This window comes from Microcebus murinus, chromosome 14 (genome assembly GCF_040939455.1).
Source record: "Microcebus murinus isolate Inina chromosome 14, M.murinus_Inina_mat1.0, whole genome shotgun sequence".
Taxonomy (NCBI): Eukaryota; Metazoa; Chordata; class Mammalia; order Primates; family Cheirogaleidae; genus Microcebus; species Microcebus murinus.
In genome coordinates this window covers 73,105,282-73,132,175 of record NC_134117.1, presented here as the reverse complement: position 1 = coordinate 73,132,175, position 26,894 = coordinate 73,105,282, and the positions used below count along the sequence as shown (strand labels likewise).

The window sequence follows — 26,894 nt, the reverse complement described above, 5'->3', positions numbered from 1 at the left end:
GTGTGTGCGTCTGTGTGTGCCTGTGCCTGTGTGTGTGTCTGTGTGTGCCTCCGTGTGTGTCTGTGTGTGCCTGTGCCTGTGTGTGTGTGTCTGTGTGTGCCTCCGTGTGTGCGTCTGTGTGTGCCTGTGCCTGTGTGTGTGTCTGTGTGTGCCTGTGCCTGTGTGTGTGTCTGTGTGTGACTGTGTGTGTGTGTCTGTGTGTGTGTTTGTGTCTGTGTGCCTGTGCCTGTGTCTGTGTGTCTGTGTTTGTGTGTGCCTGTGTCTGTGTCTGTGTGTGCCTGTGTCTGTGTGTGTGCCTGTGTTTGTGTGTGTGCCTGTGTCTGTGCCTGTGTCTGTGCCTGTGTCTGTCTGTGCCTGTGTCTGTGTGTGTCTGTGTTTGTGTGTGTGCCTGTGTCTGTGTGTGTGCCTGTGTCTGTGTGTGCCTGTGTCTGTGTGTGTGTCTGTGTGTGCCTGTGCCTGTGTGTGTGTCTGTGTGTGCCTGTGTCTATGTGTGTCTGTGTGTGCCTGTGTCTGTGTGTGTGCCTGTGTCTGTGTGTGCCTGTGTCTGTGTGTGTGCCTGTGTCTGTGTGTGTGCCTATGTCTGTGTGTGTCTGTGTGTGTGTCTGTGTGTGCCTGTACCTATGTGTGTGTCTGTGTGTGTGTGTTTGTGTCTGTGGGTGTGCCTCTGTGTGTGCGTCTGTGTGTGCCTGTGCCTGTGTGTGTGTCTATGTGTGTGTTTGTGTGTGCCTGTGCCTGTGTCTGTGTGTCTGTGTTTGTGTGTGCCTGTGTCTGTGTGTGCCTGTGTCTGTGTGTGTGCCTGTGTCTGTGTCTGTGTCTGTGTGTGCCTGTGTCTGTGTGTGTGCCTGTGTTTGTGTGTGCCTATGTCTGTGTGTGTCTGTGTGTGCCTGTACCTATGTGTGTGTCTGTGTCTGCCTGTGTCTGTGTGTGTGCCTGTGTCTGTGTGTGTGCCTGTGTCTGTGCCTGTGTCTGTGTCTGCCTGTGTCTGTGTGTGTGTCTGTTTTTGTGTGTGCCTGTGTGTGCCTGTCTGTGTGTGTGCCTGTGTCTGTGTGTGTGTCTGTGTCTGTGTGTGCCTGTGTGTGCCTGTGTCTGTGTGTGTGTCTGTGTGTGTCTGCGTGTGCCTGTGCCTATGTCTGTGTGTGTGTCTGTGTGTGTCTGTGTGTGCCTGTGTCTGTGTGCGTGTGTGTGTGCCTATGTTTGTGTGTGTGTCTGTGTGTGCCTGTGTCTGTGTGCGTGTGTGTGTGCCTATGTCTGTGTGTGTGCCTGTGTGTGCCTATGTCTGTGTGTGTGTCTGTGTCTGCCTGTGTCTGTGTGTGTGTCTGTTTTTGTGTGTGCCTGTGTCCGTGTGTGTGTCTGTGTCTGTGTGTGCCTGTGTCTGTGTGTGTCTGTGTGTGCCTGTGTCTGTGTGCCTGTGTCTGTGTGTGTGCCTATGTCTGTGTGTGTCTGCGTGTGCCTGTGCCTATGTCTGTGTGTGTGTCTGTGTGTGCCTGTGTCTGTGTGTGTGTCTGTGTGTGCCTGTGTCTGTGTGCGTGTGTGTGTGCCTATGTTTGTGTGTGTGTCTGTGTGTGCCTGTGTCTGTGTGTGTGTCTGTGTGTGCCTGTGTCTGTGTGTGTGTGCCTATGTCTGTGTGTGTGTCTGTGTGTGTCTGTGTGTGCCTGTGTCTGTGTGTGTGTCTGTGTGTGCCTATGTCTGTGTGTGTGTCTGTGTGTGCCTGTGTCTGTGTGCCTGTGTCTGTGTGTGTGTGCCTGTGTCTGTGTGTGTGTGTGCCTGTGTCTGTGTGTGTGTGTGCCTGTGTCTGTGTGTGTGTGTGCCTGTGTCTGTGTGTGCCTGTGTCTGTGTGTGTGTGTGCCTGTGTCTGTGTGTGTGTGTGCCTGTGTCTGTGTGTCTGTGTGCCTGTGTCTGTGTCTGTGTGTGCCTGTGTCTGTGTGTCTGTGTGCCTGTGTCTGTGTGTGTGTGTGTGCCTGTGTCTGTGTGTCTGTGTGCCTGTGTCTGTGTCTGTGTGTGCCTGTGTCTGTGTGTCTGTGTGCCTGTATCTGTGTGTGTGTGTGCCTGTGTCTGTGTGTCTGTGTGCCTGTGTCTGTGTGTGTGTCTTCAGGAACCGCCCAGCTCTGGCTCCGCCACCATCGCCGTGGGCCTGCCCTGCCAACCAGGTCAGCCACCCTGCAGCCGCTTCCTGCTCACGCCCAAGACACCGCGCCACTGGGGCCTCAGGCTGCGCACTCCAGGAACATGCTCCTCCCTCTTCTAAAGATGTCTGTTGTGTGTGCCTGGGGTCCCCAGGGAGGCTGGGCCCCTCCTACTCCCGGTGCCGCTACAGTCTGGACCTCGGGAGCCTCAGTGTCCTCACCTGTCACTGCAAGGGGCGCTGGCCCACTGGGAGGCTCTGGCTGACAGGCAGGGCGCGCAGCAGCCACACGCACAGTGGGGAATGCAGAAGGCCGCACCCCAGCCAGGAAAGCGTGTGTGAGCGGACAGCAGGGGCAGGGTGACCCCAGGGAGCCTGAGACTGTGGGACAGTGGGTCTGCCAGCAAAACGTCTCAGCCAGCCACCACTACCAGGCCACAGGGCCAGAGCTTGGGGAGCTGAGGGCACAAGAGGGAGGAGCAGAGGAACACGGTGGGGCCCGTGTCGTCTGTATGCTCCCACCTGACTGCTCACCCAGGTCCCTTGGGAGCCCCCAAGACCCCACAACCTGTCCACCTTTGGGCCCCCTATCCTGGAACCCACAGGGACCAGGCAGCCCAGAACCTGGCAGAAGGTATTCTGCCTGGGAACTCTGACCCCTGACCTCCTGGCTGACCTCAGGCAAGCCACAGCCCTCAGGACCTCAGTTTCCCCATGTGTAAAGCAAGGAGGTGGGACTAGACAGTCTGTACAGGCCACTTCTACCTCTCATGTTTGTTCCTTCCTTCCTTCTCTCACTTACTCACTCAACAAACATCCACTGAGGCCCTCCTGGCCTCTGCTGCACACCTGGGAATGGGCCTCAGTGTCCACCAGGGGAGCAGACGTAAACCACAGCACAGCATCATCTCTCCGGGATTGGGGGTCTATGCTGGGGCTAGGCAGGCACAGGGGCGAGGAACTAGTAGGGAGAAGGCAGGGAGGGCTTCGTGGAGGGGCAATTCCGAGATAGGCATCCAAGGATAACCAGGGGTATTCCAGTGGGTTAAGAAGAGGAAAGACCGGGGGATATGACAGTTTGGGCTTCTCCTCTGGTCACTCACTGGCAGGCTCCCGGAGGGCAAGGCCCAAGAGCCCAGAGGTGTGGAGGAGCAGGCAGCTCCCCCTGCACCCACCCAAACCCTACTTGTCCTGCCAAAGCCAGTGTCCAACTCTGTCCCCCAGCAGCCCTTCCTGATTGCCCAGCCCGCAGGGGCCTCTCACGTCGTTGTGGTCCATGGTCCATGTGACCTTGCTGGTGGTGCTGTCTCCAGCGTTCCCTGCACCCAGCCAGGCCTGACCCCAGTGCACACAGGGGACTGGCGATGTGGAGGCTGCTCTCCTTCCCCAGCCCTGTACCCTGGGGTCACAGTGCCCCCAGGTTAGTCCTCACCCTGCCTCTCCTGGGGGAGCTCACACAGAAGGGGGCCCAAGCAAGAAGGCCCAGCAAGATGGGGTGTGGGCCCGGGACAGCAGGTGCAGGCACAGGCAGTGTGGCCAGGAGGTGGCACGGGTCCTGCAGGATGGAGCAAGCCAGGGCTCCAAATTAGCACAACCGGTCCAGACCTCTCCCTGAACTCTAGGCCTCCCACCCCACCACCAGGCCACATCCCCAGGGTGGGGGGTCAAACTGTCCCTGCCTCTGGCCCGCCACCTCCTGCTGCACCTGCAGCCTTTCCCACTCCAGCACAGCACCCTGTCTCCTGAGCCTCCCCTCACTAGCCTGCACCCTGCCCCCGCAAGGCCTCTCAGCTGCACCTTCAGCACCGCCTCGCCTCAGCCCGCCCCTCCCCCGCCACCTCCCTGTCTGAGCCCGTGATCTGCTCCTGGACCACTGTGGTGGCCCCTGCTGTCCTTGGCCCCTGCACACAGTAGCCAGTAGTGCCATCACAACCCCAGTGAGAGCACACCCCTGCCGGCCCCCACCAGCCACGTCACCTCACTGACCTCCCTGGCACCTGGACAAGCAGGTGGCTTCCTCTTCCAAGCCCTGTCCTGGCCTTTTCCTGGCATGCTCCCCTGCTCTCCCCTCCCTGACCTCGTCAGGGCCCTGTGACATGCCTGCCCTGGATACCCTACAGCACACACTACCCTACGGCACACACACCACCCTGGCTGATGGTCAGCATGCTGGGCACCGACCCTGTCAGACCCCTGCTTGTTGGGTGAGCAGCACTGGCATCACCAGTGCTGGGGACGTTGGGTGGGCCCTGGGGCCCAGCAGGCCCTGCAGCCGTGAGTGCAATGTCATGTCCCTCTGGGCTGGGGCGTTTAACTGCCAATACAGGGCCCTCCCCCCACCATGTGGCCCTGTCGGCCTGGGTCCCTGAGCAAGGGCAGACTGGAGCAGGACCCAGTCAGCCCACCATGGACACTGCAAGAGTGAAAACTACACCATGTGGTCACAGGCCACGACACTGGGAGTTGTTTTGTCGACAAAAGGACATTTGTCTACCGAATAACCTGAACTCCCCTAGCTGATCGCTCCTGTTGCGTTCTTGTCCTCTTCTGCCTTTACTTTCTCTGTTGAGCACCTAGCGCCTGTGACGCTGCACCTATTTCCCTCATCGGCCGTGCTCTCTGCGCCTGTGTGAGCGCTGCGAGAACGCGGCGGTGGCGCGTCGGGTTCCGCCGACTTGGCCCTCCACCGGGATGCCGACAGTGGCGCTGGGTGGGCGGCGGCGGAGGGGCAGGCGAGGCCCGCGTCTCCCGCCGGGTCCTCTTCCAGACCCGTCAGCACAGGGCCTGGCCAACGAGTCTGGGCCGCGGCTGCAGCAGCTGCCCCGCGTCTAAACAGACAGCCGGGAGGGGCAGGAGGCCCGGCGCGCGGGGAAGCCCAGACCGGCTCCCGGCCTCCTCCCGCAGTGCCCGCAGGAGCCCGCACTCCGGAAGCCCGCGCGGGGCTCGGCTCTCGGGGACGCGCGCTCGCCCACACGCCGCCCGCGCGCCGCCGCCTCGCAGCAAACAGGTGGCTCTGCGCACCTCACGTCCGGGAGAGGACCCAGGGCCGGTGGCCCCTCCGAGGCCTGGAAGCCCTCCCTCCCGCCGCGGGTGCCGCTCTGCCTCGGCGGCCCCGGGACAGCAGGCCGCGCCGGGAGGGCACGGCCACCTGGCAGAGGGTGGCCCAGTGGGGACGCGCAGAGTCGCGGTGGTTCCCCAGGACCGGCTGCCTCCCAGGCCGGGTCCGAGACGTTCCGGACCGTCGTACCCTTCCCGAGCCGCGCCGGCCGCGCGGCGGAGCCAGCGCCCCGCGCTCCCACCGCAGCCGAGGCGCTACGCTGCGAGCGCGCCCGCGCCGCCTCCCGCACCTGCCCCGCGCCGCAGCCCTACCTGGGGCTCCAGGAACATCCTTGCTGCCTGCTCCCCGCGCTGCTCCTCCGCCGGCGCCCGCCGCCCGCGGACGCCCCCCACCCGCAGCCTCCAGCCCGCAGCCGCAGCCGCTCTGCCGGGGCGGGACCCGGACGCCGAGCGAGGGGCGGCAGGGGCGGGCCAAGAGCGGGGCAGGCCAGGGGCTGGAGGTGGGGCGCGGCGGGGCGGGGCCGGGGACCCGCCGGAGAGCCGCGTCGGGGTCGGCGGGGACTGCAGGAGGCTGGGGGTGGGGCGCGGCGAGGGGCGCCGCGTGAGCCCAGGGCGCGCGCCTGGCACCGGGTTTGCGAGCACCGCAGGTGCAGAGGCGTGGGACGGCCCGCCGCGGTGTCGGTGGCAGGGCGCGGGGCCGGCGAGGGGCACCTTGCGCGTGGTGGCTCAGCGCAGGATGGTGGCGGTCGGTCGTTTGGTGAGGTCCTGCTGACGGAGGGCCCTTGCACCCCCACCTCCTCCCCGGCGCCTGTCCTGCCCCGCCCCAGCCTCACCTCATCGTAGATACCGGCCGCAGAGCTGCAGCAGGTGCTCGGCCCGCGTCTGGCTTGAATGCCTCCCCTGACGGGGCACTCACTCCACGCGGCTCTGGCCTCGGGCGCCTCAAGGAACTGTCTGTCCCTCCATCTCCTTGGAGCACGGGGAACACAGCAGCTGCTTTTGCGGGAGCGCTAATCCGAGACGCGGCGAGGGGCGGGCGGACACGCGGCGCAGCGCGGCTCATCCCGCCCCGCGAACCCCAGGGCCCAGGAGGAATCCTGTCAGGTGACTGGGCCTCCGCCGCGTTCCTGCAGCGCCCCACCCCGCCGGCTGTGAGACCGGATGGAGACGAGGGACTGCGCCGAGGAGCGCCCTCTGGGGCGTCGGAACGAGTCGCGAGCCCGGCGGCTCTGGGTGAGCCGCGCTGCTGCCTGGGGACGCCAGGGAGGGGCTGCCTCCGCTTGCACCGCACAGGGAGGAGCGGGGCTGCCCGCAGCGCTCCGACAACCCCAGAGAGTTCACAGGCATACCACTGGGCCTGGGTGGACGGCGATGACCCTGACCGTGTCCTGCTGGCCCAGGAGGCCCATCCCCCACCCCAGTGCGGCCCAGTAGCCTGTGAGAGGCCACCTCTCCTCCCACCTACCTCGCGCCAGCGCCAGCGGCAGGGCTGGCTGCCAGGCTGTCCTGATGGACAGTTATTTCTGTCTTGAGGAATCCGGGCCTGTGCTGGATCCATTTTCTGGCCTCCCCCAGGAGGGTGCAGGAGCTGGAGGCACCCTTCTGCAGCTCCCCAGCCCCTACATCTCTGCCAGTTAGTGCTGGCCCTGGACTGGGGCACTTCAGTGAGCCTGCACTATTAATCACTGCGTGGTACAGCTCCTGTGGGCGGGCAGTGGGGGACACCAGGCAACCAGGCGGGAATGGTGCATCAGCCCCCAGCATCACACTGTCCCCCTTCTGTTTCTGTGTCCCATTTTAGGCCAGCTGGAGGATGCAGAGCTCACAGTGGCCTCGTGGGTGACTGGTGGCATCAGAACAGTCTGGGCCGGTGGGTTCTGGGCCTGCATGGGCTTCACATCCCTTCAGACCCCTCCTCTCCACAGCACCAAGAGGGTTGAGGCTTGGGGTTGTGCCCCTGGGTAAGCCTGCCGGCAACTGCCCCCCAGCACTTTCCTCAGCCCTGACCTGTGGCCCTGCGGGACACCTGGTGCTGAGGTGGCCCTAGTTTTGCCTCGGGAAGTCCGTGTGGACAGTTGGCCCTGCTGCCACCTGCCTTCACAGCGAGCCTCCCCTTCTGCCTCCCTGGGCATGGCAGTCTAGAGGAGGTGGCTGACACGAACACCCCACACCTTGTTCCTATATGGTCACTGGGTCACTTGCCTCTGTGCTCAGCCACAGATTACACCCGAATCACCGAGGACCTGGAGAATGCAGGCCTCCCCAGGAGAAGGAGGGCCTCCACCCTGCTGTCTCCTTTGTTCACAGGTGAGGCCACAGCATTCATGTGTGTTCCTGATTCACGTCCTTCCCAGCCCCCAAGGACAGAGGCAGGCTCCTGTGCCAAGGGCTGACCCCAGCCAGGGTTCCTTCTGCTTAAAGCTGTGGGTGGGGCTGTCCTGCAGGGAGGACTTCTGGAGATCAACCCAGGATCCCACTGACCCTTTATTTATTTATTTATTTTTGAGACACAGTTTTGCTTTGTTGCCCAGGCTAGAGTGAGTGCCGTGGCATCAGCCTAGCTCACAGCAACCTCAAACTCCTGGGCTCAAGTGATCCTCCTGCCTCAGCCTCCCGAGTAGCTGGGACTACAGGCATGAGCCACCATGCCTGGCTAATTTTTTCTATATATATTAGTTGCCCAATTAATTTCTTTCTTTTTATAGTAGAGACCGGGTCTCACTCTTGCTCAGGCTGGTTTCGAACTCCTGACCTTGAGCAATCTGCCTGCCTCGGCCTCCCAGAGTGCTAGGATTACAGGCGTGAGCCGCCGCACCCGGCCACCACTGCCCCTCTAGAAAGGGGAGAACAAGCCCGCTGTGGTGTGGCTAGTGGACATCTGCTGGGGGTTCCATAAAGAGAAGACACAAAGGAAGAGATGCCCTGTCCTTCCTCCAGACACCTCCTCTAGGGGCTGGGCACGTGGCCCGGACCAGCACATCCATGACCATGAGAGGGCACTCCAAGGGTGGCAGAGCAGAGCAGGGAAGCCTTGTTCTGGGGTGACAGGGACCAGGACACCCTCACAAGTGCAGACACCTAGGAGCCAACAGGAAGCGGACACAGGAGACTGGACGGCTGCAATGGGCTCCCAATTAGGTCTGCCCTACTGTCTCAGCACGACAGCCAGAGGGTCCTGTCAGAACCTGAGTCAGGCCCCGAGCCTCCTCTACCCAGCACCTCCATGGTTCCTGCCCCATTCCCAAGGAAAGACAGAGTCCAAGCAAATGCCTGTGTGCCCTGGGGACCGTCCCCACCTGGGACCTCAGCGCCCCTGCCCGAACTCCTTTCCCTGCGAGGAATGTGCCCTGCCGAGCACCCAGAGGGCCCCCGAGGTCTCCCCTGCATGTCACCTTGTGGGCCGATACGTACAACATCTCACCCTCCACCCCAACCTCCTCCCCGCCGCGGACTGTGCCCCTCGTGGGGAGTCAGCCCAACAGCCCCGTCCCTCAGCCTGCTCTCAGAGGGCTCGAGCTCCAGGAGGGCAGGGTCCCTGTTTTGTTCACTGCTGCTCCCCAGCGACGGTGGCACGTGCCCATACACGCACTTGGCACCTGTCTGCTGAATGTGTGTGTGCAAACGGAGATTCGGAGATGCGGGTGTGGCTCGAGGTGTCCGCAGCGCGGGGCGGATCTCCAGAACATACCAGAGCCTGTACAAATCACAAAGGCAGCAGACCCATTTTTTTAAAATGGGCAAAAGACTTAGAGACACTTCACCAAAAAAGGATTTCCAAAGGGCAACGAAGATAGGAAACAGTCATCAGGGGAAGGGAAATTAACCTACAATACAGGTGTGTTTCCTGTACACCCAGTGGAACAGCCACAGGGAAAAGGCAGAAATGCCCGGTGCTGCCAGAGCTCTCAGCTGCCGGCAGAGGCAGCGACAGCCGCTGTGGCCACTCAGACAATGCTCCGAGGACAGTGCCCAAGAGAGCTGAGCACACGGAAGCCCAGAATCCCGCCCCAGTGCAGGCCTGGCAGAAATGCCGGCAGACTCGCACCAAAGGGCACACCCACGGGTGTTTGCCGCAGCACCACTCACAGGCCTTCAAACTGCACACAGCCCAGGTGTCCCCAGCAGAGGACTGGATCCTGCTGAGCGGTGACGTGTTCACACAGTGGAACTCGCCACACGGACGAGAATGGACAAAGACAACCACATGCAAGGCAAGTCTCACCACCATCAAGTGGGACAAAGAAACCAGGCACAAAGAACACCCAAGATGGGACCCCGAGCACACCCAGACCCACGGCCCCCAAAGACGCCCGCACTGCTGAAGCCAGGGCAGTGCCGGCCTGGGGGCAGGGTGGACCTGGATGCCAGTCACCCACCTATTCTCCCCACAAGCGTCTCCAAGGGCACACTATGACTTTGCAACCTTTCTGTGTATATGTCACACTTCAAAACAATTTATGCTCAGAAAAAACTGAGAGAGAAACACTAAGAAACGTCTTAGCCAGGGCAGGTAGAAGCCTTGTGGGTCCCCGGCCCTTCCAGGCTCGCTGTGGGCTGCACCTCGGAAGCCGCCCCAGAGGAAGGAGCACTCCAGGGTTTACTGCCCTCCCTGGCGCCTCGGCCACAAAGGCTGTCTCCGCGGAGATGCTGCGCCTCCTTGGAAAGGCACAGCCTGCAAAGTAAGGCCGCGGCGGGCAAGAGGTGTCCGCTGGGCTTGGAGGGCGGAAGGCGGCCTGGGGCAGCGACAGAGCTGGGGAGCAGAGAAGCAGGACCAGAGGCCACAGCGGGCGACCAGAGTCACACTGGTGCTCACAGAGACCCGGGAAGGCTGAGCCCACGGGGGACTTGGGTTCCAGAACAAGGGGTCAGGTGACAGCAGGGCTCTACCCCCCTGCCCTGCTGGTGCCACCTCCTCACTGGGCCGTGCCCTCGGCCAGGGGCCGCAGGTCTGTCCAGGGCACACAGCAGGCCGTCTGGAAAACAGGAAGCGCAGCGAGTCCAGCCTGAGCACGCTCCCGAAACCGGCCGGCCCCTCGCCCTCAGGCCTGGCTCTGCCCGCCGCCCCGCCGCCGTGGGCTGCCGTGCCTGCAGAGCCACGCACAGAGCCGCGCCTCCCCGGCCTCACGAGAGCCGGGACGGCCTGGGCACGCTCACGCCCAGGCTCAAGCGCAGCGCAGGCTCCAGGGTGGGGTGTCTGGAGGCCAGCCCTGTGCCCTGGGTGTCTACTGGGGACCCCAAGGTCTGGCGTTTCCCCAACACTGCCCCATTAACACTCCCATTTGGAGAATAATATTCCAAGAAAAGAATCGCTGTGGTTTTAGTACCACCAGAGCAAAAGGTGTAGAAAGCTGAGGGGCAGCTGACCCCGCTGGGGCCCCCGCATCACAGAGGCAGCCACTCTGCCTGAACAAACAATCCAGGGGCGGCCAGTTGCCCGCAGGCCTCCCCCCACAGCCCCACAGGCCCTTACCCTTTGTCCTGAGGAGACAGGGGATTGGGGGCGGCTGTGCCTTCCACCTTGACCGCATGTGAGTAGCAGGTAACTAGCCGTGACGAAGGTGCTGACTGCTCGGGACAGCAGCTACTCCCTGCACCCAAGAGGCCGGGAGCCACGCCTGAGGGGAAGAGACCTCGTGCCCACACATCATCATGGTCCCTGCGGCCACAGCTGTCATCCCCCAGGCCCAGCCCTTCCCGCTGCCTGAGAGCCCAGGGACCTGGCGGGCGGTGGGTCTACAGAGGAACAAGGTGGGTGAAGCAGGGAATGGGGGAGGGTGTCTGCGGCCGCCAGCTCAAGGGAGCCCATGCATGATGGGGTGCCATGTCCCACTCGGAGCCCAGCTTTCTTCGTCTGAGCCAAGCAGCTTGGCAGGGAACAGTCTTTCCCCAAAGGCGTGTGTACCGCAGGCTGGCGAGGTGGCCCTCCCTGCAGGTTGGACACACTGCACTCCCAGTCAGTGCCCAGGGTGTGAAGCTGGGCTCCCAGGGGCCACCTGCTGGGGCCTGGGGGCAGGGGCAGTCAGGACAGGGACCCAGAAGCTGGGCCTGTGGAAGGCATGTGACCTCAGGCTGGGCAGGCTGCTGGCCTTGGGGCACAGCTGAGGCTGCACTGCCCAGGAGGGAGGTTTGTCTGTGGGACAGAGACGACAGGGCTGGGGAGGATGGAGGCAGGAGAGAGGGACCTCCTAGGCTGGCACAGCCTCTCTCTCCACTGTACAGGGAGGGAGACTGAAGTCAGGGCAGTGCTGGCCTGGCACGGGGCACCATGATGACAGGCACTGAGCAGGGTGCGCTGCACAGGAGCTGCAGTCTGGCTTGGCACCAACCCACACAGCAGCACAGTCCAGGCTCAGCCTCTACAAGTCGCACGGACTGGGACCTGCTCAAGGCCCAGCTGGCTCGGGGGCTGGCACTCCTCTGAGGCTGCAGGTCCCCAGGGCTGTGGGAGGGCAGCGCGCCTGAATCTCAAGGGGTGAGCCTTGGGGTCTCCGCAGGGGGCTTCTCAGCATCCTCGGATCTGGCCTTACAGTGCCTTCCTGGGAAGTAGAAACAGCACCCTGGCCCTGAAGGGCATGGCTGGCGAGCGGGGAGCAGGCTGGCTCTGGCCCGCTCGCCCTCAGCCTGGCGCCGTGTGTGGCATGCTCTGGAGAGAGCACTTGGCAGAGCCTTCCTCAAAGGTAAGTGACCACAGAGCTGCCTTCTCCTGAGCGTTCCAGGAGACCCTGCAGTGGCCAGGGGAGGGCCCTAAACGCTCACCCCCTTGCTAGCTGGCCACTCTGGTGCATCCGCTCACCTGCACCTGGTCTGGCTGCGACTCCACAGTCCTGGCCCTGGGAGGCTGCCTCCAGACAAGGCTCTCAAACTGGACCAGATCACCCCAGAACTTGCTGAAAAGTCAATGCAATCCTTCCTGCCCCCATGGATGTGTGGGGACTCATTGCTCAGGGCGGGCAGCAGCGGGCAGAACTCCAGGAGCTTGGGGACACCTCTGCACCAAGCACAGCCAACACAGGTGCACAGGGGACAGTGAAAATGATGTCCAGGTAGAGACGGGCAGGACTCAGGCCATGGCAGGTGGAGCCCCGGAGGAGGCTGCAGCCACCAGGCAGGAGAGGTGAGGGCCAAGGCATGGCCTGGGTGGGAGACTTCCTGGAGATGAAGCAGGTTGTGACCACAGAGACCCCTCCCCCATCACGGGGCGGAGGACTGCTGTTCTAGGAGCACACACTGGGAGAACACTCCTTGACACCTGCTGAGAAAGGGGGCTTGCAAATGCAAACAGGAAAGGCCCATCAGCAGGGAGCAAACTGCTTCACAACAAAGCAGATTGCAATTTAAAGCCTGAGTCATCAATTTTCACCTGTGAAATCTGCAAAAATAATGTTAAAGGTAACACAGAGGGCTAGCTCTGGTGTGGGGCACAGGCCAGGGCCACAGTGGGAGAAGGAGAGGAATGACGGCAGGGAGGTGTCCATAGGCACTCACAGGGGCAAAGCCACTCCTTGAGGCAGGCATCTGCGGGGGCACAGCGCATCAGTGTGCGTGTGTGTGACCTTGTGTGTGCACGCACATGCACGCATGTACATGTATGCATATGCACGTGAACTTTGTGCATATGTGGGGTGCTTGTTTGTGTGAGTGCATCAGGTGTGTGTGTGTGCATGTGCATGTGTGTGTGTCCACCCCTAAAAACAGACAGATACATACACACACGACAAGGTCAAGCAGGGTGCCACCCCCATACCCTCCCCCTCACCTCATGTCTCCTGCCTCTCTTCTCCCCACGGCCTTGTCAAGCGCTGCTCAGGCTTTCTCCAGTGACTGTGAGTGGCTCTATCACAGCACAACACGATGCGTGCTCTTTTTCTAAAACCAGGGCATGAGGTTCCCTGGTCCCATGGAGGCTGCAGCAGGAGGCAGCAGCCCACCAGAGGTTCGGCACTCTCTGGGGTCCCTCACAGGCTCCCAGAGAAGAGAGACTTGCTCCCACCAGCCAGGGTGTAGCCAAGGAAGGGAGGGTAGGTGGGGTGTCGTGGATGAGCAGAGGGCACCTCCGTCCTCCAAGGGGCTGTCTTTCCACTCTGTTGTGAAGAACCCGATGAGTCCCCCACACAGATTCACCCACTCAGAACATGTCCCAGCGTGTGCTCGGCCCCTGCAGACACGTGCTCAGAGGTGCTCCCCCAGCTCCTCCTTACATCTCTCGCTTCTTCCTCCAGCTGGCAGACCAGAAGGCTCCACATGGTGCCAGGCAGGGACAGGCTGGGGAGCTGATGGGCGCAGGCAGTGGGCCCCTAAGCCAGCCTGACACACTCCCTCCTCGGAGACTTATATTACCCACCCTTCAAATTGTCCTTCTCCCTCCCCTCTGCCCCAATGCCTTTCAGACACCACCCTGCCACCTCCTCCAGGAAGTCTTCCTGATTCTTGGAGTGTCCTCAAGGGCCTGCCCCTTGGGCTGCCAGCCCCTCATGCCAGGTACCTCTCACCAACTCTTCCTCCCACTCACTCAGGACAATTGGCGGCTGTGAGGATCTAAGCTCAGAGTACCTGTCTTCTCCACAGGGTCAAAGGTGCCATGTTGGATTAGCAACATCTGCCTCAGGCGAGGGCGTGGGGAAGTAGGCCTGCACCCCTGCAGCTCCTCACCTGGGCTTCTCAACAACTGGTTGGTATTTCTGCATTCCTAACTAGACCATGTACTTATTCATTTAAAAGCAATGAATGTTTACAATGTGCCAAGTTCTCAGAGACACCGTCCCTGCTCTTAGGGCTAACATTCCTAGGCCTGGGCATTAGAGGCCCAGTAAACACATAAACAAATGAACGATGTCCAGCTAGTGACAGGAAAGGCGATGGCACAGACCTGTGGGGCCGGGAGGAGCGTGGGCCCTGAACACGCCCCGTGCAGCTGGGTGCCAACTTCTTCAGGACTGCGTGTTGGGCTGGGCACGCGTGCTGCAGGCCTCACTCCACCAGGGGTCACTGGGATCCTTGCAGCCCGAGGGGGGCACTGACCCTACAGATTGAGGCTTTGTTTCCATTTTTAAAAGGAGAGGGGGCTGAGGCCACTGGGGAGGGTGACCGGGGCTGGAGGGAACAGCGTTGGGGGCCTCACTGCCCCATCTCCCAAACCACAGCGCCAGGGAGGGGGGGTGTCGTGCGCTCTTTCTCTTGCAATCAGGGGAACGAGTCCTCCCATGTCTGTGCCATCCCCCAGCACCAGGAAGATGTCCCAAGACCACAGGGTCCTGTCTCTCTTCTCTGCACCTGGGATGGGGCTCTGGGGCCTGTTCATGGGCTGCTGACCTTCTGTTCTCTGGGCAGAATCCAAATGCCAGGGGTACGATTTTGGAAGTGCAAGCACAGCTTATGTGGACTTTAGGTATCTCAATAATCCAAAAATGCTTTTGTAAGAAGAATAAACAAAAAACAGAACCCATAAATAGCTCCTCCTGGTATGAGATAAAGGGACCCAGGGCCAGGACATGGAGCAGGACACATCACAGCTGATGTGTGGTACAGGTTGGGGTGCAGGTGGGCGGATGGGCCCCTGCAGGGCTAGGGGTGTAGAGCTTGTTGTGAGGCCCTGGGTAGGCCCTGCCCCTCTGTGGGACTCAGTTTCCCCATCTGGGCTGGGGGTAGAAGGGCCCTGGACCCACTTTGGGTCCCCCCATCTCTGCATCCCCAGCCCTGGCTCCAAAGGGCAGCACCCCAGTGGGACCCGGGCAGAACCACAGTGCCGATCCTGGTGTGTGCGACTGTACCAGCAAGAGGACAGCTGGCCAGCTGGGCCCTGAGAGGGGAGGGGACAGTGCTGCCGTGCCTCCTATGCCCTCTCTGCCCTCCATTTCCTTGCCTGGGGCTGGGTCCAGGCCAGGTGGAGGCTGGGCCACCCGTACTCTGGGAGCCTGCAGGTCAGCCAGGCAGGAGCAGGGTCCACGCTGGGCACTGTCCTGGAGAGGCCAACGTGGCCGCTGGGCCTGGCACTCCCACTCTGCTCTTTGGGGAGGGCCAGGGAAGCTGCGGGAGCCTGAAAGCAGCTGGACCGCCACAGGGCTGTGCCCGTCACAGACATGTCCAGGCAGGCGTCTCATTTGGTTGTTCTAGGAACTGGGCAGACTCCAGGGTCCTGGAGAAGGTGCCGTGGGGCCAGGTGACGACCTGCCCTCTCCTCTCCACCGACCACCTGACTGCTGCCCCCCATTCTCAGAGGAAACTGTGCCCAAGAGCACATGTCTGAGACCCCTTGGTGTGCGCTGGGCAGGGGAGGGTGCTTAGGGCCAGCCTGGCTTTGTGGGGGTCTCAGGGCCAGCAAGGCAATGACAGGGACTCTTAATTGTCTAGTCCTTGGCCAGCTCCAAACTCCTTCCCTAACCTCCTCAGCCTCCTGGGGCTCCTCCCTCCTCCCTGACCCTGGGGCTCCTGGTCTGTTCTACTTCACCCTCGGGGAGCCCTCGGCCATGGTGGGGCCAGTTCCTGGAGCTGACCACTGACACCCTGTGATGCCCAGTGTGGCCCTGTCCTCTCATTCTTACTCTTTGCCCCTTTTCAGACACACACAGTCTCCCTGACCCCAGCCCCTCTCTAGCTGCCTCCTAATCTCTATTTCTTCCTACCCACATTTCTAGCAAAAGCAGCCTGCACCTGCCCCTCCCCAGCCTGACCCAGCTCCTCACTCCTGGCCCTGCCTGGCCCGTTGGGGGCACCTGGCCAACTAACGTAGCTTCCCAAGCCCAGGCCCAATACCAGGGAGCCCCACATGCTCATGCCAGGATACAGGGCCAGCCCAGCTCTCCCGGTCCTAAGCTGCTCCTCCTCGGGGACTCCACTGCACTCAGTCCTCAGGGACCCCTCCCAGCACTTCCCCAGCCTCCTAGACCAGAGCGTTTCTCTGAGTGGGAATGTCTCAGGACGGCCACAGGGCCCCTCCTTCTCCTACGGGGAACAGAGGCCTGTCCCACAGTCACTTGGGTACAGCACACGGAGACCCACCCTGTACCCTGTGGGCGGCAATCTGGGCCCAGCATAGCCTCTGACCCGCCTGGCAGGGGAAAGGGGTGCTCCAGATCCACCTTCAGGAGGTTTTAGCCATTGCCAAACACGTGGTCGCCTACACCCAAGCTTCTGAGTTTACTTCACAGACCTAAAATATTTTAAATAGTTGCCCTACAGGTTTTGATGGCTCACTTATATTTTATTGTAGCTTCTCCCTAACCTCTTACTCCCTGTCCCAGCCCAATGTCCACATACAGTCCCGCAGCTCTGCAAAGGCGCCAGGGTGCTCCAGGCTGGTGGAAAGGGAATCCAACGTCAAACGGAAATGAGGCAACCACGTGTGCAAGAGCCCACATATGCTTCTAAGTCTGTGTCTGTTCCTACAGCAGAGATAAATGTCCCGAAGTTTCTTTCTTAGTCATTCCCAGGATCAGAGGCTCTCAAGTTCAACATGTTGGTATTCATTGTTCCAAGCAGCGGTGCTTGGCATGAATGCCCCGTGGCTTCTCCCCTGGCCCCAGACACCTGCAGCTCCCTGGCCAAAGCCCCTGGGTTCCAGGAGACTCCTCATGCTCTGTGACAGCTGCAGGACAGTCTAAAGGGAGGCTGCACTGTCACATGTGATGGATCCCCCGCAGAAGACGCGTCACCACAGACTACAACACTCCTGTAATGGGCATCCCCGACCAGGGGTTTTACTCAGACACATGACAATATACAGTATGAAAGATAAACTCCAATGTTGGAGTGTTGAATCAAAGGTTGTATGCATTATAAGTTTAAAGAGACTCACAATAACTGAGGAACAGAAAAGTAAATGCCACGTTATCGCTTATAGTGGTAGCTGAGCCGTGGCCACGCAAGGACACACAGGGTGGAATAACAGACACTGGAGACTTAAAAGGAGGGAGGGCAGGAGGAGGTGAGGGATGAAAAATTACCTACCTGAATGTGCACTATTCAGGTGATGGGCTCACTAAAAGCCCACTTTTTTACCACTATACAATATATACATGTAATGGAATTCAACTTGTACCCCCTAGATCTACTGAAGTAAAAAAAAAAAAAAATTTTAATAAAGAGACATCTCAGAAGTGTTTTCAAAAGAGGATGGCCCAGATAGTGAAATGGTGGAGTAAGGACCTCCAAAACCCTCTCTGCCATAAACACAACAAGAAAACTAGCAAAATGGTCAGAATCCATTTTTTTAGAACTTTAGAAATTAACCAAAAGCTTGCAAAAATCTGAGGAGCATTCATTCACAAAACACAACTGAATCTCAGTAATAATCACAAGTTTCACAGAGTTTGAACTTGACCTACTCACATCCCCAACTTTCTACTCCCCAGTGCCTTGAAAAATAAGACCCCATATTCGTCATGAAAAACAGCAGCCTGGCAGCCACTGGAGGAAACAGGACAAGGATGGAACTCTTCCAAGGCTTCATCCCCAGAAAACTGCCATTATTTGACTTGTCAGGTGGTTCCCATGGAGACCCTACTTGTAAGGATGTCTGACTCAGAGCTATCCAAGTACAAAAACACTATTTCCCAGGGATGATTGTCAAAAACAATTACAAGCATTTAATTTCACAATGCCTGAAGCAATACATAGCAGTGAAGCAAGCAACAGACTAACAAAAAAGTTTAAAAGAAAAGTTCGGTAATGAGGTGTCCATAAGGGCTTTAAAAAGCTGCATTGCATTCCTGGGAATCTGAGGGCTCGCGCATGCTCAGGTCTGTGCATGTGCTCAGGAGAGTCCTTACGAGATGCTAAGCTCTCGCTTCTAGCTAACTTTGAGGCTCCGTGCAAACAGGAAGTGAAAACTAAGGCAGGGCTGTCAACTGCCTAGCTGAGAGCTGATGGCACACTCCAGCACACAGAGCCCCTTGGCAAAGATTGGAAGACTTACTGGCTCTGAGTATTTAAGAAAATTTCTGTCCTATCATTAAATGACCACTAAGATAACTGAGTAGAGATTTCAGTACCATACATGACAAGAGAATACAGACTTTGCATAATTAATTCAGAAATGTCACAAAACAACTATTACTACAACAAACAGTAACCACAACAAACCTGGCAGAGGGGGTTGAATCTGATTTCCATAACTGACTTACTAGACAAAAACTTTACATTAGCTACTTTAAGTATGTTCAAAGAATTGAAAGAAACCATATCTAAAAAACTAAAGGAAATATAGGAACCAAGGCTTCACCGAGTAGAGAATATCAATAAAGGAATATAAATTATTTTTTTAAAGAAAGAACCAAGTAGAAATTATGGGGTTGAAAACTAAGTAACTGAAATGAAGCATTAACTAGAAAGGCTCAAAAACAGCTTTGAACAGACAGAAGAAAGAATCAGTGAACGTGAAAACTGACCAATTGATATTATTCAGTCTGAGGAAAAGAACAAAAAAAAAAAGAATAAAAAAATAAATAAATAGGCCAGGTGCGGTGGTTCACACCTGTAATCTTAGCACTCTGGGAGGCCAAGGCAGGAGAATCGTTTGAGCTCAGGAGTTCGAGACCAGCCTGAGCAAGAGCAAGACTTCCATCTCTACTAAAAAAAGTAGAAAGAAATTAGTTGGACAACTAAAAATATATAGAAAAAATCAGCTGGGCATGGTAGTGCATATAGTCCCTGCTACTAGCGAGGCTGAGGCAGGAGGACTGCTTGTGCCCAGGAGTTTGAGGTTGCTATGAGCTAGGCTGATGCCACTGGCACTCAAGCCTAGGCAACAGAATGAGATAAATAAATACATACATACATAAACAAACAGAGCCTCAGACACCATAATGGATAGCAACATATGTATAATAGGAGTCTCAGAAAAAGAGGAGAGAGAGAAAGAGGCAGAAAAAAATATATAAATCAATAATGGCCCAAACGCCCTAAATTTAATGAAAAATATTAATCTCCACATCCAAGAAGCTCAACAAACTCCAGGGAGATTTCTCATCAGAAACCTCAAAGGGCAGAAGGCAGTGGGGTGACTTAGTCAAAGTACTGAAAGAAAAAAAGAAAAGCTGTCAACCAAGAATTTATTTTGTAGCAAAACTGTCCTTCAAAAATGAAGGAGAGGCCGGGCGTGGTGGCCCACGCCTGTAATCCTAGCTCTCTGGGAGGCCGAGGCGGGCGGATTGCTCAAGGTCAGGAGTTCAAAACCAGCCTGAGCAAGAGCGAGACCCCGTCTCTACTATAAATAGAAAGAAATTAATTGGCCAACTAATATATATACAAAAAATTAGCCGGGCATGGTGGCGCATGCCTGTAGTCCCAGCTACTTGGGAGGCTGAGGCAGGAGGATTGCTTGAGTCAGGAGTTTGAGGTTGCTGTGAGCTAGGCTGACGCCATGGCACTCACTCTAGCCTGGGCAACAAAGTGAGACTCTGTCTCAAAAAAAAAAAAAAAAAAAAAAAAGAAGGAGAAATTACCCACATAAATAAAAACGGAGAACTTGTCACTAGGAGACCTGCCCTATAAGAACTACTAGAGAGTCCTTCAGGCTTAAATGAAAGGATACTATTTTAACAACTTGAATCTATGTGAAAAAATAAAGAGCACCAGTAACTTTACTGGTTTTATATTTATCTTTACATAGCTAAAAGACAATACAAACATATATTATGCTGTAACTCTATTTTTCTCCTATTGAAATAAAGCAACTGCATGAAACAATAATAATAAATATGCACTGATGAACACACAGCATAAAACATAAATTTTATGACAAAAACAGCACAATGTAGAATGGAGGAAAGAGAGCAAAGCTTTTATATACTATTGAAAATAAGTTTATATTAATCTGAACTACATAATTATAAGTTAAGATGTTAATTCTAACCTGCCAGGCAATAACTAAGGAAATAACTCAAAATTATATAGTAAAATAAATGATAAGAAAAGTTAAATGGTACACTAGAAAATATCCATTTAACACAAAAAAGTAATAATAAAGAAATAGAGGATGAAAAATGATATGACATGAAAAACAAATAGCAAATGAACCCTTATATTTATACTAAATTTAAATGGATTAAACTCTCCAGTTAAAAGGCAGAATTTAAAAAAATGATCCAACTATATGCTTTCCACAAGAGACACATTTTATAGAGAAAGATACAAATAGATTTAAAGTGAAAATATGGAAAAAGATATTCCATGCAAATAGTAACCAAAAGAAAACTGGAATGGCTATACTAATATCAGACAAAATAGACTTTAAGATGAAAATTGTTACTAGAGACAAAGAAGGACATTTATAATGATAAAAGTGTTAATCCATCAACAAGATATAACAATTACAAACATATATGTACCCAACAACAGAGGAAAATTCATGAAGCAAAAACTGGTAAAAGTAAAGGGAGAAGGCCAGGCACAGTGGCTCATGCCTGTAATCCTAGCACTCTGAGAGTGGGGAAGATTGCTTGAGGCCAGGAGTTCAAAACCAGCCTAAGCAAGAGCAAGACCCTATCTCTATAAAAAATAGAAAAGTTAGGCAGGCACAGTGGAGTGCACCTGTAGTCCCAGCTACTTAGGAGGCTGAGGCAGGAGAATTGCTTGAGCTCAGGATTTGGGGGTTGCAGTGAGCCCTGATGATGCCACTGCACTCTAGCCCAGGCCACAGAGTAAAAGTCTATCTCAATAAACAAAGATTATTTTAAAAAAGAATTAAAAGGAAAAATAGAAAATTCAACAAAAATAGCTGGAGACTTCAATAGCCCCACTTTCAATAATGGATAAACAGGCCAGGTGCGGTGGCTCACGCCTGTAATCCTAGCACTCTGGGAGGCCAAGGCAGGCAGATCACTGAAGGTCAGGAGTTCGAAACCAGCCTGAGCAAGAGTGAGACCCCGTCTCTACTAAAAATAGAAAGAAATTAATTGGCCAACTAAAAATATATAGAGAAAAAATTAGCAAGACATGGTGGTGCATGCCTGTAGTCCCTGCTACTTGGGAGGCTGAGGCAGAAGAATTGCTTGAGCAATACTCAAATTGACTTTGAGGTTGCTGTGAGCTAGGGTGATGCCACGGCACTCTAGCCTGGGCAAGAGAGTGAGACTGTCTCAGAAAAATAAATAAATAAATAATAGATAAACAACTAGACAGTTGATCAATAAACAAATAGAAGACTTGAACAACACTGTAAACCAATTGGGCCTAAAGACATCTATAGAACACCCCATTTAATAACAGCAGAATACATATTCTCCTCAAGGACACAAAAAACATTCTCCAGAACAGGCCATATGTTAGGGCATAAAACAAGAATCAATAAATTTAAAAGAACTGAAATCATACAAAGTACGTTCTATGACCACAATGAAATAACAAAAAGAAATTTGGAGAATTCACAAATATTTGGAAATTATACAACACATTCCTGAATAACCAATGGGAAAAGAAGAAAAAATCACAAGGGAAATGGAAAAATACTTTGAGGAAAATGGAAATAAACACAGTATACCAAAACTTATGGAATGCAACTAAATAGGTGCTTAGATGAAAATTTAAAACTATAAACATCCATTGGGGTGAAAGAAATAAAAAGAAAACTATAAACATCCATATTAAAAAAGAAGAACGTTCTCAAATGGATAACCTAACATTCCACTTTAAGAAACTAGAAAAAGAGAAGCAAACTACATAAAAAATAACAGAAAAAGGAAACATTATAGAGTGGAAATAAATGAAACAATGGATAGAAAAACAATTGAAAAAATAAATGAAACTAAAAGTTGGTTCTTTGAAAAGATCAACAAAATTGACAAACCTCTACTATACTGAACAAGAAAAAACAGACTCAAATTACTAAGATCAGTAATGAAGGAGAGGACATTACTACCAACTTCACAAAAATAAAAAAAGCATTCTAAGGGAATACTATGAACAATTATTTGCTAAGAAATTAGATAACCTAGATGAAATGTACAAATTCCTAGAGACACAAACTCTCCAACTGAAACTTACTGAGGAAGAAACAGAAAATCAGAATGATTTTCTATATAATCGCTCTATAAGGAGAGATTGAACGAATAATTGAAAAACTTCTTACCCACAAAGAAAAGCCAAGGGCCAAATGGCTTCACTAGTGAATTCTGCCAAACATTTAAAGAAGAATTAACACCTCCAGAAAGTCTCCTCCAGAAAATAGAATAAAGAGCATTAACCAACTCATTCCATGAAGTCAGTATTGCCTTGATACCAAAACCAGGCAATAATACCACAAGGAAAGAAAACTACAAACCAATATTCTTCAAAAATATAGATGCAAAAATCCTCAACAAAATATTAGCAAATCAGATCCAGCAGCATGTTTTAAAGCATTATTCACTGTGACCAAGTGGTATGTATCTAAGGAATGCAAGGTTAGATCAACGTACAAAAATCAATGTAATATATCATATCAATAGATCACATAATCATCTCAATGGATGCAGAAAAATCATTTAACAATCTTACAGCATAGTATTTAGAGGCAAATTTAAAAAATCATTTAATAAAATCCAGCACCCACTCTTTCAAGATAAAAATTCTCAACAAACTAGTAATTGAAGGTAACTTCCTCAACTTGATAAAGAGTATCTGTGAAAAATACACAACATTATACTTAACAGTGAAAGATCAAGAGCTCTCCCGCTAAGGTAGGGAAAAGAGGAGTCTATCTGCTCTCACCACTTCTATTTAACATTGCTCTGGAGGTTATGGCCAAAGCAATTGGGCAACAAAAATATATAAAAGACACCCAAATTGAAAGAAAGAAGTAAAACTATCTCTATTTACAGATATCATGATCTTATATATGGAAAAGTCTAAGGAACACACACACACACACACACTATTAGAGCTAATAAGTGAGTTCAGCAAGGTTGCGGGATACAAGATCAATATACAAAACTCAGTTGTAATTCTATACGCTGGTAATGAACAATTTAGAAATAAAATTAAGAAAATAATTCCAAGCCAGGTGTGGTGGTTCATGCCTGTAATTCCTGCACTTGGGGAGGCTAAAGCAGGAGGATCACTTGAAGCCAGGAATTTGAGACAAGCCTGAGCAACACAGCAAACCTCATCTCTACAAAAAATTTTAAAAGTTAAAAAAAAATTCCATTTATAATAGCATCAAAAAGAATAAAATCCCTAAGAATAAATTTGACAAAAGAAATGCAATATTGGTACACTAAAAACTACAAAACATAGTTGGAAGAAATTAATGTAGACTTAAATAAGTACAAAAACATGCCATGTTTATGGACTAGGAGTCTTAAATTGTTAAGATGGCAATACTTCCCAAATTGACCTACAGATTCAATGCAATCCTTATCAAATTCTAGTGGCTTTTTTGCAGAAATTGACAAGCTGTTTCTAAATTCACATGGAAATGCAAGGGACCTAGAATAGCTAAGCAATCTTGAAAAAGAAGTACAAAGTTGGAGGACTCAGACTTCCCTACCTCGAAACTTAACTACAAAGCTACAGTAATCAAGACTGTGTGATACTAGCACAATGACAGACATGTAAATCAACAGAATAAAATTGAGAGTCCAAAATAAACCCATGCCTCTGTGATCAATCGATTTCTGACAAGGTGCCATGATAATCCAATGGAGAAAGAACATTCTCTCCAACAAATGGTGCTGGGACAACTGGACAGTCACAGGTGAAAGAAAGCATCTGCACCTGTGCCTCACATCACACACACAGATGAGCTACAAATGGATCAGAGCTCCTACCTAAATGTAGGATCTAAAAACATAAAACTCTGGTTAAAAAAAAAAATTAGATGTAGCAGGTGTGGTGGCTCACATCTGTAATTCCAGCACTTTGGGAGGCCTTTGCAGAAGGATTATTTGAGGCCAAGTGTTCAAGATCAGCCTGGGCAACAAAGCAAGAGACCCATTCTCTACAAAAAATTTAAAAATTAGCTGGGTGTGGTGGCATGCACCTGTAGTCTCAGCTACTAGGGAGGCTTAGGCAATGGTTTCTTACATATGACACACAAATACAAACAATCAAATCAAAAGGAGATAAACTGAATTTCATCACAATCAAAAACTTGTACTTCAAAAGACACTATCAAGAAGTTGGAAAAAACCACCCTCAGAATGGGAGAAAGTCTTTGCATACCACATATACTGTAAGGGTCTAGTATCAGAATATATAAGGAACTCTTACAATTCAATGATAAAAAGACAACCCAGTTAAAGTGGGCAAAGGCCAGCCTGGGCAACACAGTGCAACCCTGTGTCTACAAAACAATTAGCTAGCCGTGGTGTGCGCGCCTGTAGGCCCAGCTACTTGGGAGGCTGAGGCAGGAGGATCACTTGAGTCCAGAAGCTCAAGGTTACAGTGATCGTGCCACTGTATTCCAGCCTGGGCAATAGAGCGAAACTCTGCCTCATCTAAAAAAAGTGTGTGAGGGGGCAAGGAATCTGAGTAGAAATTTCTCTATAAAAGATGGATAAATGACTGATAAGCACATTAAAAGTTACTCAACATCATTAGCCATTAGGGAAATGCTAGAGTGAGATACCACAATGAAATGCCATCTCATACCCACTGGCTGCAGTAAAAAAGACAATAATAGGCCGGGCGCGGTGGCTCACGCCTGTAATCCTAGCACTCTGGGAGGCCGAGGCGGGCGGATTGCTCAAGGTCAGGAGTTCGAAACCAGCCTGAGCAAGCGCGAGACCCCCGTCTCTACTATAAATAGAAAGAAATTAATTGGCCAACTTATATAGAGAAACTTAGCCGGGCATGGTGGCGCATGCCTATAGTCCCAGCTACTCGGGAGGCTGAGGCAAGAGGATCGCTTGAGCCCAAGAGATTGAGGTTGCTGTGAGCTAGGCTGACGCCACAGCACTCACTCTAGCCTGGGCAACAAAGCGAGACTCTGTCTCAAAAAAAAAAAACATTAAAAAAAATAAAATTAAAATTAAAAAAAGATAATAATAACAAGTGTTACTGAAAATTCTGAGAAACTGACATTCTTTTACATTGCTGGTGAGAATGTAAAATTGTACAATTGATTTAGAAAACAGTCTGGTGCTTCAAACTGTTAAAGTTATCATATGATCCAGCAATTTCACTCCTAGATATATACCCAAGATATTTGAAAATATATGTACATACAAAATTCTGTACACAAATGTTCATAGTTTACAGCATCATTCATATTAGCCACAAAATGGAAACAACCCAAATGTCCAACAACTGATGAATGGATAAACAAAACCGACAGCAACACAACAGAGTATTGCATGGCAATGAAAAGGAATGAAGTGCTGGCTCATGCTACACTGTGAATGAACTTGAGGACATTATGCTAAGTGAAAGAAGCCAGACACAAAATCACGTGTTGTGAAATTCCTCTTACATGAACTATCCAGAAGAGGCAAATCCATAGTCATAAAATAGATTCGTGACTCAGGGGCTGGCAGTGGGGGCAGGGCAGTGGCTGCTAATGGGTACGGAGTTTCTTCCAGGGATGAGGAAGATGTTCTAGAATTAGACAGCAGTGATTGTTCCACACCCTTGTGAATACACAAAAAAACTACATTATCTACTTTAAAAGGGTAAACTTTATGCTATGTAAATTATATATTTCAATTTCTTAAAAAGGAAGAAAAGATGATGGCCAACATTCCACTCCAGGACAGCACCGATCCCTCTCGCAGTACCACAGCCTAGAGGTGAGGACGGCCTCCGTGGGCTTCACCTGCATGGCTTTAGTATGAGTGAGAGCGAGCTAACAAGGTACCTTTCTTCTGGACTTGCCTGTTTTAGGGTTTCTCCTTTATTCAGCTGGCTTGTGGATTTTTTCTTATTCTTCCATTCAGTGAGAGCTGAGGGTGTGCCGTGCGCTGCTGCAGCAGTGCACGGTGACGATATGCCCATAAACACAGCCGACCAAGTCCCGGCCCTCACAAGCGCACAGGACCAGGTAGAACACAAGTACCAAACACGTAAATATCCACCAGCTGCCAACGGCCGTGGAGAAGCCGGAGCCGCAGGTGGAGCGGAGCAGGCACAGAGCCCGGGCTTTGGTCTGGTCGGGGCAGTCAGGGCAGACTGCTCCGACGGGGGAGTTCCCAGCAGAGACCTGCATGGCCACGTGGGTCCAGGCAAATCAAGTGCAAAACCCTAGGGCAGAGCCTGTAGCCTCTTAAGGAGCAGTGAGGAGCCCAGCGTTGCAGGCTGCAGCTGCAACGAGATAGCAGGAGGTGAGAACAGCCCTGGCGGGCCTGTGACCAGGACAAGGGCTTGGGTTAATTTCCTAGGGTTTGCTGTACAAATGACCAGGAACTGGTGGTGTAAAACAACAGAATGTCTTCTCAGTTTTGCAAGCTGACATTCTGAAACCAAGGCCTCGGCAGGCTGAGTTCCCTCCTAGCCTCTGGTGTGGGTGCTCCTCCACGGCATCCCTGCCTGCAGCCACCGACCTCCAACCTCTGCCTCGACCCCCGCCTCATCCTCAGCTAGTGTGACCTCATTTTACCTGCCACATCTGCACAGACCCTATGTCCAAATAAGGTCCCACCCATAGGTTGCAGGTGGATCAGGGAATACTGTTCACCCAGCACAGGGCCCCTCTCCAGCCCCTCGGAGCCGTGTCTGTTGGGGTGCCTGCCTCTGCCATCCATGCTCACACCCACTTCCCAGTGCTGGATGGAGAATGACCCCACTGGGTCTAAACCTCTCCGGGTAG

General features: G+C 53.3%; 1 protein-coding gene and 1 long non-coding RNA gene across 4 annotated transcripts in view; one reads left to right on the top strand and one right to left on the bottom strand.

Moving 5' to 3' along the window:
* Positions 1–26,894, bottom strand: part of RASGEF1A (RasGEF domain family member 1A) — an 81,905-nt gene that overhangs the window by 30,672 nt on the left and 24,339 nt on the right. The window contains exon 1 of one of the 3 annotated variants that reach the window (XM_012778934.3): positions 6,013–6,161. The exons of 1 other annotated variant lie outside the window; for it this stretch is intronic. The gene's annotated coding sequence lies outside the window, so the exon portion shown is untranslated. Of the gene's footprint in view, positions 1–6,012; positions 6,162–26,894 lie in introns of those variants that run through there. One more of the 3 variants, XM_076010262.1, reaches the window with a different exon arrangement.
* On the top strand, positions 10,842–25,886 carry LOC142875579 (uncharacterized). The gene is made up of 3 exons (XR_012922918.1): positions 10,842–10,927; positions 13,745–13,847; positions 25,808–25,886. It is a non-coding gene; the product is annotated as an uncharacterized LOC142875579 (long non-coding RNA).